Genomic DNA, 10,563 nt, shown 5'->3' with positions numbered 1-10,563 from the left:
AGAGGTGATGGTGGAGGTGGCAATAACCATCTCCAGACTCTCAAGAGCCCTCACTGAGGGGTCTCTGAACCTCAGTCCAGGCACTGGGCCCTCAGTGTCCACTCAGACACCTTCCCAAGCCTCCCAGGTCCACGTAGACTCAGCGGGGTTGCCAGCAATCTCCACCAGGAGCGCAGAGATGGCGAGCCTAAGCACTGCCCCTAGGAGCTTTGGGAATAACTGAGGTGGAATGATTTCGCCAGCTAGGCCACCGCTGCTGACTCCTGAGAGACAGAGGAGGGAGGAGGGCAGGAGGAGCAAGTGACTGCGGCCAAAACACAGTGACGGGCTGGTTTGCTCTGGGCAGGCACCAAGCTGGGAGCGGAGCAGTGGCACTCGAAACTGATTGCCCCTGGTAGGAAAATCGACACTCCTCACCCACTCCCCACTGCCAGGACTCGGGGTGGGGGCCGACATGGAAAAAAAAACATGGAAAATTAAGTCACAGCACCAAGGTATCTAAATATTTGGAGTACATGTGGGTAATTTACCCCTTCTTGGCAGTCTGTCCCTTAGACAAATGGAGTAGGTAGACATCTTGGGAGAGAGGGAAACCCAGGGAGGCACATAGTAGGTGATCCGTATATGGACACATCCTTTGGGAAGCAGGCAGAATTGCAGGGTAGAGCCAGGAGCTGGAAGGGAACTTAGAGGCCGAGTCCATCATATTCTTCCTTTTACAGATGAGGGTGAATCATCATAGTCACACAGCAAGTTCCATCACTGGCAAGGTAGGCATGCAATGGCTCCCTTCTCCTAGTATAGTGTTTTCAAGCCCACAGCATCAGAAACACACACACACACACACACACACACACACACACACACACACAGTGGCTTTCCCATCACAGAAGCATTTCAAGTAAGGGATTGCCAAGTAAAAAATTTCCAAAGATCTTTAATACTTACATTCACCACAGTGTGCCATAGAGGAGTAGAACCTCAGAGAAAATAAAAGCCGTCATTGACTATAATCAATAACCTCTGGTTTAAATGAAGTAACATGTTTCTTTATTGCAGGATTTATCAGAGCATTTTAAATGATGTTGTGCATTCCAAAGCAATAAGTGGGGATACGGATGGAAGGAGGCTCCAAATGAATGGATTTGAGCACCCAGCATATTATTTTCACTCCATTATGAATTTTCCTAAAATCATTTTTAAATTTTGATTTGTAATGCTAGGATGACAAAGCATAAAACTAAATAAAAAAAATAGCATCTATTTATCCATCCATTCATCAAGCCAATCACCTATCCATCCATCCGTCAGTGCACATCCACTAATTAATCAATTAATCCACCCACTCATCCATGCATCTGTCCACCCACTCATCTAACTATCTGCCTTTCCAGCCATACTTCTATCCATCCATCCATCCATCCATCCATCCATCCTCCAAGTAGTCACTGATCACCTACTATGTGCCCCACACTGTACTAATACTAGCAGCTTGCCGTGGGAAAGGGGTACAGATATGAAATAGATACACTTCTTGCTAATGAAGGTACTTAGAGTTTGTCAAGAAGAGGCAAGGAGCAAACAGACCCAGCATGTGCTAACCTAACCCACTGTGTGAACTGGCTCAGTTGGTCCTGACACAACCCTGGGAGCTAGGAGTTCTTACTCTCCCCATTTTACAGACCAAGGAACTGAGACTCAGAAGAGAAACAACTCACCAAAGGGCTCTGGCTACTGAAAGGCAGAATCAGGACACAGACTGTTCTTCCCACCCATGCGCTCCCACTCGGCTCATGTTTAAAGAGGGGCAAGATAGTTCAGTGCACACTCCGTCTAGTTTCACGGTTTTGTCTACATGTTCAATAAGCAGTTATTGTGTGCCTACTGTGTGTGAGGTGCTCTGAGTGCTGGGGCTACGGCAGTGAGCCTGACCGAGTTTCTGCTCTCAGGAGCTTGGAGGACACACTTCACAGCGGGTGACACGGGCTATGCTGGGGTGGGGAGACGGGGAGGTGAATCCCCAGCCAGCCCTGAGTCCGCCTTGCCAGCTGCAGGCGGCTTGCTGAGGCCTTCTCTCTCTGCCTGGGGGTCTCAGGGCTGATGCTGAGCTCCGGGAACAGCTGCCTGGGAATCAGCCCCACCGGCGAGACCATGCCAAGGCCTCTTCTGAGGGCATGAAGGAACTTTCCAGCATGAGCTAAGGCAGCAGTGGCCACATAGAAATGATGAGGCCGCCATCCTAACACTAAGTCAATTACCCTCTCTTTAATTTGCAGCGGCCTGGACCACATTGGAGCCATGATGTCACCGGCACAAACAGCCCCATGGCATTCTCCATTTATGAGCTGGTCCAGGCCACCCACGGTGTTGTCAGTTGACCCAGCTCAGGTCCCATCCCTGCGTTTCAGGGAGGGGCCTGAGGTCTTCCTTGGGCTGACTTTCCTGCTGTTTAGCTCGGAGACGTGCCGAAGATCAGAGTGTGCCCGGCGAGGCTGCTCTGGGGAGGCTCATCTGGACCCATCTGAACTGCCGCCAGGTGGCTAAGTGGGAGAAACCCGAAGCCGGCCTGCCTGGGTTCCCAGCACAGTTTTGCTGCTCCCTAGCTGTGTGACTTGGGCTAGACACCTCCCTCTCTGAGCCCCTGTTTTCTTGTCTGTAAAATGAGAATAATAATAGTAATAATAACAGTACCTAATTCATAGAACGAGTGCACGTGTTAATAAACGTCTACTTGTAGAAAGTGCTGAGTGCTCTGTCTGGCACACACAGGCATTAAATGCAGATCAGTTAATGTATTCTTCCTGTAGCCTGTTTTAGGAGGGTGGGAGACGGATGCTTCTTCAACAGGAAGGCAGCAGAGTGCAATGGTTGGGAGTCCTGGGAGGTCGCCACCCCCTCTCTGAGGCTCAGCTGCTGCTCTGGGGAGTGGGCACGGTAACAGTTCTCACCCTGGAGGGTAAGATTTTGCAAGGATTAGAGAACACTCATAAAGCTCAGCACAGGGCTCGGTACACAGTAGGTGCTCAATAGATGTGCTTCTTACAACCCAATCAAACAACGGGCAAAAGACCTAAGTAGACATTTCTCCGAAGAGGACATACAGATGGCCAACAGGCACATGAAAAGATGCTCCACATCGCTAATTATCAGAGAGATGCAAATCAAAACTACAATGAGGTACCACCTCACGCGGGTCAGAATGGCCATCATTAAAGTCTACAAATAAAAAATGCTGGAGAGGGTGTGGAGAAAAGGGAACCCTCCTACACTGTTGGTGGGAGGGTAAATTGGTGCAGCCACTATGGAGAACAGTATGGAGGTTCCTTAGAAAACTAAAAATAGAGTTACCATATGATCCAGCAATCCTACTCCTGGGCATATAACCAGAAAAGACGGAAGCTCTAATTCAAAATGATACATGCACCCCAATGTTCATAGCAGCACTATTTACAATAGGCAAGACATGGAAGTGACCTAATTGTCCATCAACAGATGAATGGGTAAAGAAGACGTGGCACATATATACACAAAGGAATATTACTCAGCCGTAAAAAAGAATGAAATAATGCCATTTGCGGCAAAATGGATGGACCTGGAGATTATCATACTAAGTGAAGTATTAAGTCAGAAAGAAATAATATGTAATATTATTACATATTAATAATATCAAATATGTAATATTTGATAAATATAAATATGTTTATATTTATAATATAAATATATAATATGTAATATTATACAAATATGTAATATCACTTATATGTGGAATCTAAAAAGTAGTACAAATGAACTTACTTACAAAACAGAAATAGATTCACAGACAAAGAAAACAAACTTATGGTTACCAAAGGGGATGGGGTGGGGGGGAGGATAAAAATAATAAATGAATAAATAGATAAGGCGCTTATGAGCAGCACATCCTCTGTGCTTTCCTAAATTCCTTCCCAGTAAGGGCGGGTCAGGCTCATACGTGTCGCATGTCTTGGCTCAGCTGCTTTCCTCTGACTGCCCTGCTCTCCGCACTTCTCTCTCCAGATCTTTACTGTCTCAGCACACATACCCCTCTTCTAGAAAGGCCCCCATCACCTCCAGGAAGAATGGGGAGCCCTCTGAGCCTCCTTGCAGCTGCCTATGCCCCCTCCATCATCACACTTACCCCCAGCATCCTGCTTGCCTGTCTGTCTGCCCACCTCTGCCATCAGACCGTGTCTTCAAGAACAGCCTCTCGGTCCCAATCGCCTCCCATCCCACCACCATCCAGTAAAACTCTGTTGCCTTCATAAGCAACAGAACCTCGCTCTGTTACTAAGTGGCTGTGTGATTTTGAGAACCTCACTTGACCTCTCTGATCCTGAGCTTCTTGCCTGCAGCATGGAAACAGCATCAGCAAGCGCACAGGCTCCCTATAGGGCCTGACACAGACACAGAGTTCAATTGCTTACCCGTCACAGGACCTTAATAAATACTAGCTCCTCTGCCTCTGATAACCTGTGTGAGCTTCCAGCAAGTTCTTTCAGCTCTCACTTAACTCATGTGAAAAAGGCAGATAGCAACAGTACTAACATCAGACTGTGCTTTCAGGATTAAATGAATTAAATATGTAAAGCCCTTGGAAGCGCGAACAGAATATAGTGAGTGCTTACTTCACGTTACCTGCGATGATAATAGTATGATAATATTTTCCCTGCCCCTTCTTGGCTATTTCTGGCCTGGGTCTAGCACTGGGTCTCTTGTATGGCAGATGTTTAATCAGTATTTGTGGGCTGACTCCACGAGAAACACTTAAAATCTTGACCAGCAAAGACCCTCTCCGCATCTATACCTCTGATGGTGGCAGCCACTGGAAATGCACCATCCCTACAGTCATGAGTCCCTACAGCATCTAAGATTAAGTCACGTCAACACAGGCTGCTAAACATCCGTAGGCAGATTCCATTTCTAAGTGTTGCAAGATGGACAGAGTGTAGTATAAGAGGAAGACAGAGAAAGGGGATTGGCAGGATCAGAGGGGAGAGAGGGATGGCTTACGAGCACAGGGCAGAATCAGGGGAGACTTCCTTCCTTGGTCCGTTCGTTCATTCATTCAATATTACTGAGTGCCGCTCCAGCCCAGAGCTAGGTGACAGCAGGACAAAAGCATCCTCAGCCTTGGATGTCCAGCCAAGACAAGGAGGAGCCATGGCAGGCCTGAGAGCAGAGGTGTTGAGCTGAGATCAGGTACTTGTCACCTTCATAGGCCTGCTCGGAGGTCCTGCTTGCTCCCGGGGTGCTTCTCACCCGCACACCTGCATGGTGGACAGAATCTAAATCTTCCATTTGCCAGAAGACTGGCCACGATCACGTCCCCACTCTGGGAATCAGCAGGAAGGATGGCCTAATAGAGCTCCTTGGGAAGTGAGGTGCAGTGGAAAAGCGGCCCCCGGTTGGGTAAGTGTCAGTTCAACCACGTGACAAGTACATCCTCCTTCATGGGGTGAAGAGAGGCAGAGCTAACATGCGGGGATGCCCACAGCACCCTATGGGGAGAAAAAAAGCAAGTTCCGAAGAGTAAAACAGGAAGATTCTGTTTATCGAAAGTTCAGAAAGCGGCTAAAGTAAGCAATATAATGTTCAGGCTTAGGAGTTAAAAAGAAAAGCAAGGGCTGATCAATACGAAATTCAGAATGGCGGTTACTCTGGAGGGAGGAGGGGAGTGAGCCCCGGGGGAGCATGTGATGGTGCAAAGGCCACCGAGCTGCTCTTTTCCTTAAACTGGGTGTTGGATTCCAGGGGGATTTACACTCTACACACTCTTATACATATTCACCTGTATCTGCCCAATATTTAATTTTATTTCTTAAAAGAAAAAAAAAGTGTGTATGATATCCTACATGAAAGAACGAGCTTCAAAAGAGGAGTCCAGTGTGATTCCATTCTTCTTTCATCTTTTTTCTCATCCATCAAACTCGCAAAATAATAGTACTCATTTCTAAGACAAACTAGGACAAATCACTTCCCCTCTCTGGACCTCAGTTTCCTTGTCTAAAATGAGGCTAAGGAATTGAGGAAAAGCTTTTTGTTTTGTTTTGTTTTGTTTTTGTATCGGCTGAAATAGCCAAAGAAATAGGAAGCAACCTAAATGTCCAGCCATAGGGCATCAGGAAGGAAACAACAGCATAACATGAGTATGTAAATAGGGCAGGGAGGGTCTTCACAGACAATCACTGAGACATTCTGTTAAGGGGACAAAGATGCAAAATAGTATACGTGGTAACCTCCGCTTGTGAAAGAGAGAAAATACATAAATACGTAAGTACAGTTGCTTGTATGCACGTGGGATATTTAGGGAAGAGTAGCGCTGTTGCCTCCAAGGAAGAGGACTGGGTGACAGGGACACGGAGGAGTGATGGAGACACAACACAGGTGACTCTGTCTCCTGCTTTTTTTTTTTTTTTTTAACCTTTATAATTCTGACATATGTGCCTGTATCCCTTATTGAAGAATCAACTAATTTAAGATGAATAAAATATTTAATATAGGAACACAGCACTTATAAAATGATTCCTTGTTTTAAGCAACTTTTAAATTTGACTTAACTTTTGGTTCTGATTTCGTTCTACCCCTAGATCACCAAGCTTTGACTGTTTAATATTTCTAGATGAACAGGTATTGTCTATGGAGTATATATATATATATATATATATATATAAAACAAAAGCACACACACTAATGAAAGTTTTTAATAGCCAAACAGAGCCCCTGCCCCCAGCAAGGCTGGCAGGGACCTATTCCCCAGTGAAAAGCAAATCTTCCCCCGGGGAATCCAGTTCCCCCACTTTGCCCCAGTTACTCCAACATGTGTTTGCAGGCTGATAAAGGTGTCCTGTGTCCCTGCCGCTCCTTTTAATTAATTTCTGACATGAAAGCTCCCAGTCTCTCCTGCCTCAGAGACCTACACTCACGCGCCTTGCCTCTCCCTTTCACAGGAAGCAGCTGCCCATGTGTAGCCAGATTCCAAAAAAAAAAAAGTGTGCATGTGGGGGGGAAGTCACAGTTCTTTTTTTTTTTCCATTTGTGCTGATTTGCATATTAATAGTTTGCATATTAACCAGCGACTTCAGAGGGTGGGCGGGCTAATGAATGCAGCAATCTCCTCAATTTTAACTCAATTTGCCTCATCCATATTCCAATGACTTTGGGGATTGGTGCTCAGCGTTCATTGAAATTATCCGAGCCAGACCCAGTGTGGGCTGCTCTACCATTAATCCAATTAATTAGCCCCATGGATATGGCCGCCTGGGTGAGGGCCCTTTGTTCGGCGCTGGGGGCTAATGACAGCCCCGATCTGATGGGATAATAAGGGAAGCTAAGGAGGGTTTGACCCCCCAGCCTGGGTCCTGGGTGGTGCTTGGAGCAGGGAGGGCAGGGTGGCTTTTGGGGAGGGGGGCTGGATCCCAGGGAGACAGCTGCTTTCCTCCACCACTCCTTCGCTAGCTCACTCCAAAGCGTGAGATGTCTCCCATTTTCCCCTCCACACACTCCCCACCCCTCTCCTCCCTGCTCTGTGCCCAGGGAGGCTGAGCAGCTTGGAGGTGCTCCAGTCCTGAGCCCTCGGGGCTCCCAGGTGGGTCCAGCCCATGACAGGCGTTGCAAGAGATGGGAGGGAGGAGGAGAAAGGAGACAGAGGATTAACTCCCTGGCTGCTTCTGTGCTGGGCTGCAGCTTGGCTGTAGGCTGGTTTGGGGCCCCTGTCAAGAGCCCACTCTGATGGCTACTCGTCCCAATTCCCTGCAGCCGTCCCCTGGCCTTGCTTCCTTCGGCCTGGGATGGTAACAGCTCTGTTGTTACTTTTACCTCTTCACCATCTCAGCCCCTTTGAATGAGCCATCTGTCCCCTGCTGGGGCCCGAATGATACCCACACCTCACTCCTTCACTCTTCCATTTTCCCAACAGCACCATCACTCACTCATTCAGACATGATCACAAGGGTTAAACAATAAGCTACATGTATAGAATGCTTAGCACAATGCCGGGCGTTGCCCAAGAGTTCAATGAATGTTGGGGATAGTTACATATGGGGATAGATACCCGGCTAAAGTGTCCCTTAAAGGAATTCCGTGAAATAACAGCTCCATAAGATGCTTTTTGATAGAAAGACTCCCTGGGAATAAATGTCCAGCAGCCCTGCAAATCCCCTTCTTAGAGATTCACAATATGCATTCTTGTAATAAAGGCTATGAGAAATCCTTTAGTGAAGAAAATCTCGGATTTCATGTAAATTCAAACATCCCTAGAATATATAATCTCACGTATATATTTCCCATTTTACACTTGAGGAAACTGAGACCAAGAGTTGTGTGTGGCAGTTCAAAGACAACCTAGAAACTGGTTCCTGGATTGTGTGTGTGTGTGTGTGTTGGGGAATGCGGGGTAGTCTAAGACTTTGTGGGGTGCACCTGGATTACAAACAGGTTGACTCCCTGCTGTATGGCCTGAGAGAAGCTGTTTCTCCTCTGGGAACCTCAGTGTTCTCATCAGCAAAATGGGAAGAGAAATTCCCACCATATCCAACTATGGGAGGATTCAGTATGATAAGCAAGTTAAGGGCCGAGCGTGTAAATAGACTTATCTGTGATGCTCATCCAGGGTTCTGCAAGAGGCGTCCCCAGTGCTGTGCTTCATGAAAGAGAAGCAACTGCTTCCTCCTTAATCAAGTCTCCCTGATTTCCTTAAAATTCCACTTGTAAGAACTAATCTTGGGCTTCCCTGGTGGCGCAGTGGTTGAGAGTCCGCCTGCCGATGCAGGGGACATGGGTTCGTGCCCCGGTCCGGGAAGATCCCACATGCCGCGGAGCGGCTGGGCCCGTGAGCCGTGGCTGCTAGGCCTGCGCGTCCGCAGCCTGTGGTCTGGCAACGGGAGAGGCCACAACAGTGAGAGGCCCGCGTACCGCAAAAAAAAAGAACTAATCTTAAAGAAATACTTAGTCAATATGCAAGAATAGATGCACAAATATGTTCCATTTAGAGGAGTTTGTATTAGCAACAAGTCAGAAACAACTTAAGTCTCCAACAAAAAGGGATTTACTAAGTAAAGCATGCAACAGAATCCTTTGCAGCCATTTGAGATCAGGAAAACCTTTGGAATCCCTCCATTTCAAAAACCCCACAATCCTTCCTTTTCCTAAAACCAGATTTTATGCATGAAATTCAAATACATCAAGTAGATTTTTAAAAAATAGTAACCACGGTTACTGGGAGCTAGAGAAACAGGGGTCCTGCCTTCTCAGCCCTTCTGCACTCTTAGCAGCCAGCACACCTCAGGCACCTCCCTAGATCTCTGAGATGTGAAGGGACAATACAAAGATAAAATCATATGGGCACAGACGGTATCTGGTGTCTTCTAAGCATTTCAGGTGGGTCACACGCATTGTGCGTTATATCATTTAATTTTCACAACAAGCCTGCCAGGAGATGAGTGCTTCATTTATCAATCCATTTTGCAGATGGGAAACTAAAGTCTCATGACCAAGATCCCACAGATAGAAAGGGGCAGAACCAGGATTTAACCTAATGGGAAAGTGTCAAGTGGAGAAGGCAGATAATGAAATAGTCCACAGAGTGTCAATTTCCTGGTTGTGATCATATACTGTGGTTATGTAAATACCATCATGGGAGGAAGTATACACAGGAACTCTCTGTAAGGTTCTCGCAATGTCTTGTGGGTCTAAAGTTATTTCAAAAATTAAATTTAAATTAGTATGTAATATGGGATCCCATTTGGTTGTGTGTGCTCACACAGTGTTTCTACACCATTTTAAAAGGATATCTGTACAACAAAACGTTAACAAAACTCATCTTCATCTCTTGGTGAGAATTTGCAGGTGATTTCTTCTTTTGTTCTTATTATTATCTTAATTAATTTTTCTTCAATGCCTAGGAATGATGATTTGTGTAATTTTTTTAAAAAGTTTAAAAACAGAATTATCCTTTACCAGCAACCCCCTTGCCCAAACCCCAGGTCCTGCTTCTGTAATTCCAGCTGCAAAGGCAGTCCCAGGTCTATTTGTTCTCCCCCAAATCTCTCTTTCTTTGGAGCTTCAGAAAGACATGCCACAACAGGGTCTGTCAGTGTACCATCTCCACCTGACGCCACAGAGATCCCCATTTTGGCCTCTCCTCCCAGAAGACACAGCAAAACCCCCAGACCGCACGGAGGCCGGCGTGCACTTACAAATTACCGCAGCAAAATGGATAGCCTTGACAAAACGTAATGTTTTGTGACAGAGCCCAAATATGCATTTCATTCTTGAGAAGCAGCTCAAGGAACCCGTTGGAAATATTAAATTAAGCAGTGTAACAGCTGAGAATAATTGGGTTTTCTGCCCTGTTGCCTGCGATTTTGTGTAGTGTTTGAGGTGTCTGGGCAGTTCTGTTTGACTGGGGGACGGCGAGAGCCTGGGGTCTCTGCAGGCTGTGGGAGTAGCTTCTGGGAGATTCCTTGGGGTTGGAGGGTGGATGCGGTTCGACCCCATGTGGAGATGGGAGAGGCCCCTGGCACTACCCCTTGGAATCCTAGAATCAGA

Source organism: Delphinus delphis, chromosome 13, assembly GCF_949987515.2.
Source record: "Delphinus delphis chromosome 13, mDelDel1.2, whole genome shotgun sequence".
Lineage (NCBI taxonomy): Eukaryota > Metazoa > Chordata > Mammalia > Artiodactyla > Delphinidae > Delphinus > Delphinus delphis.
The sequence above is the reverse complement of the archived record's forward strand: the minus strand, read 5'-3'. Positions refer to the sequence as shown.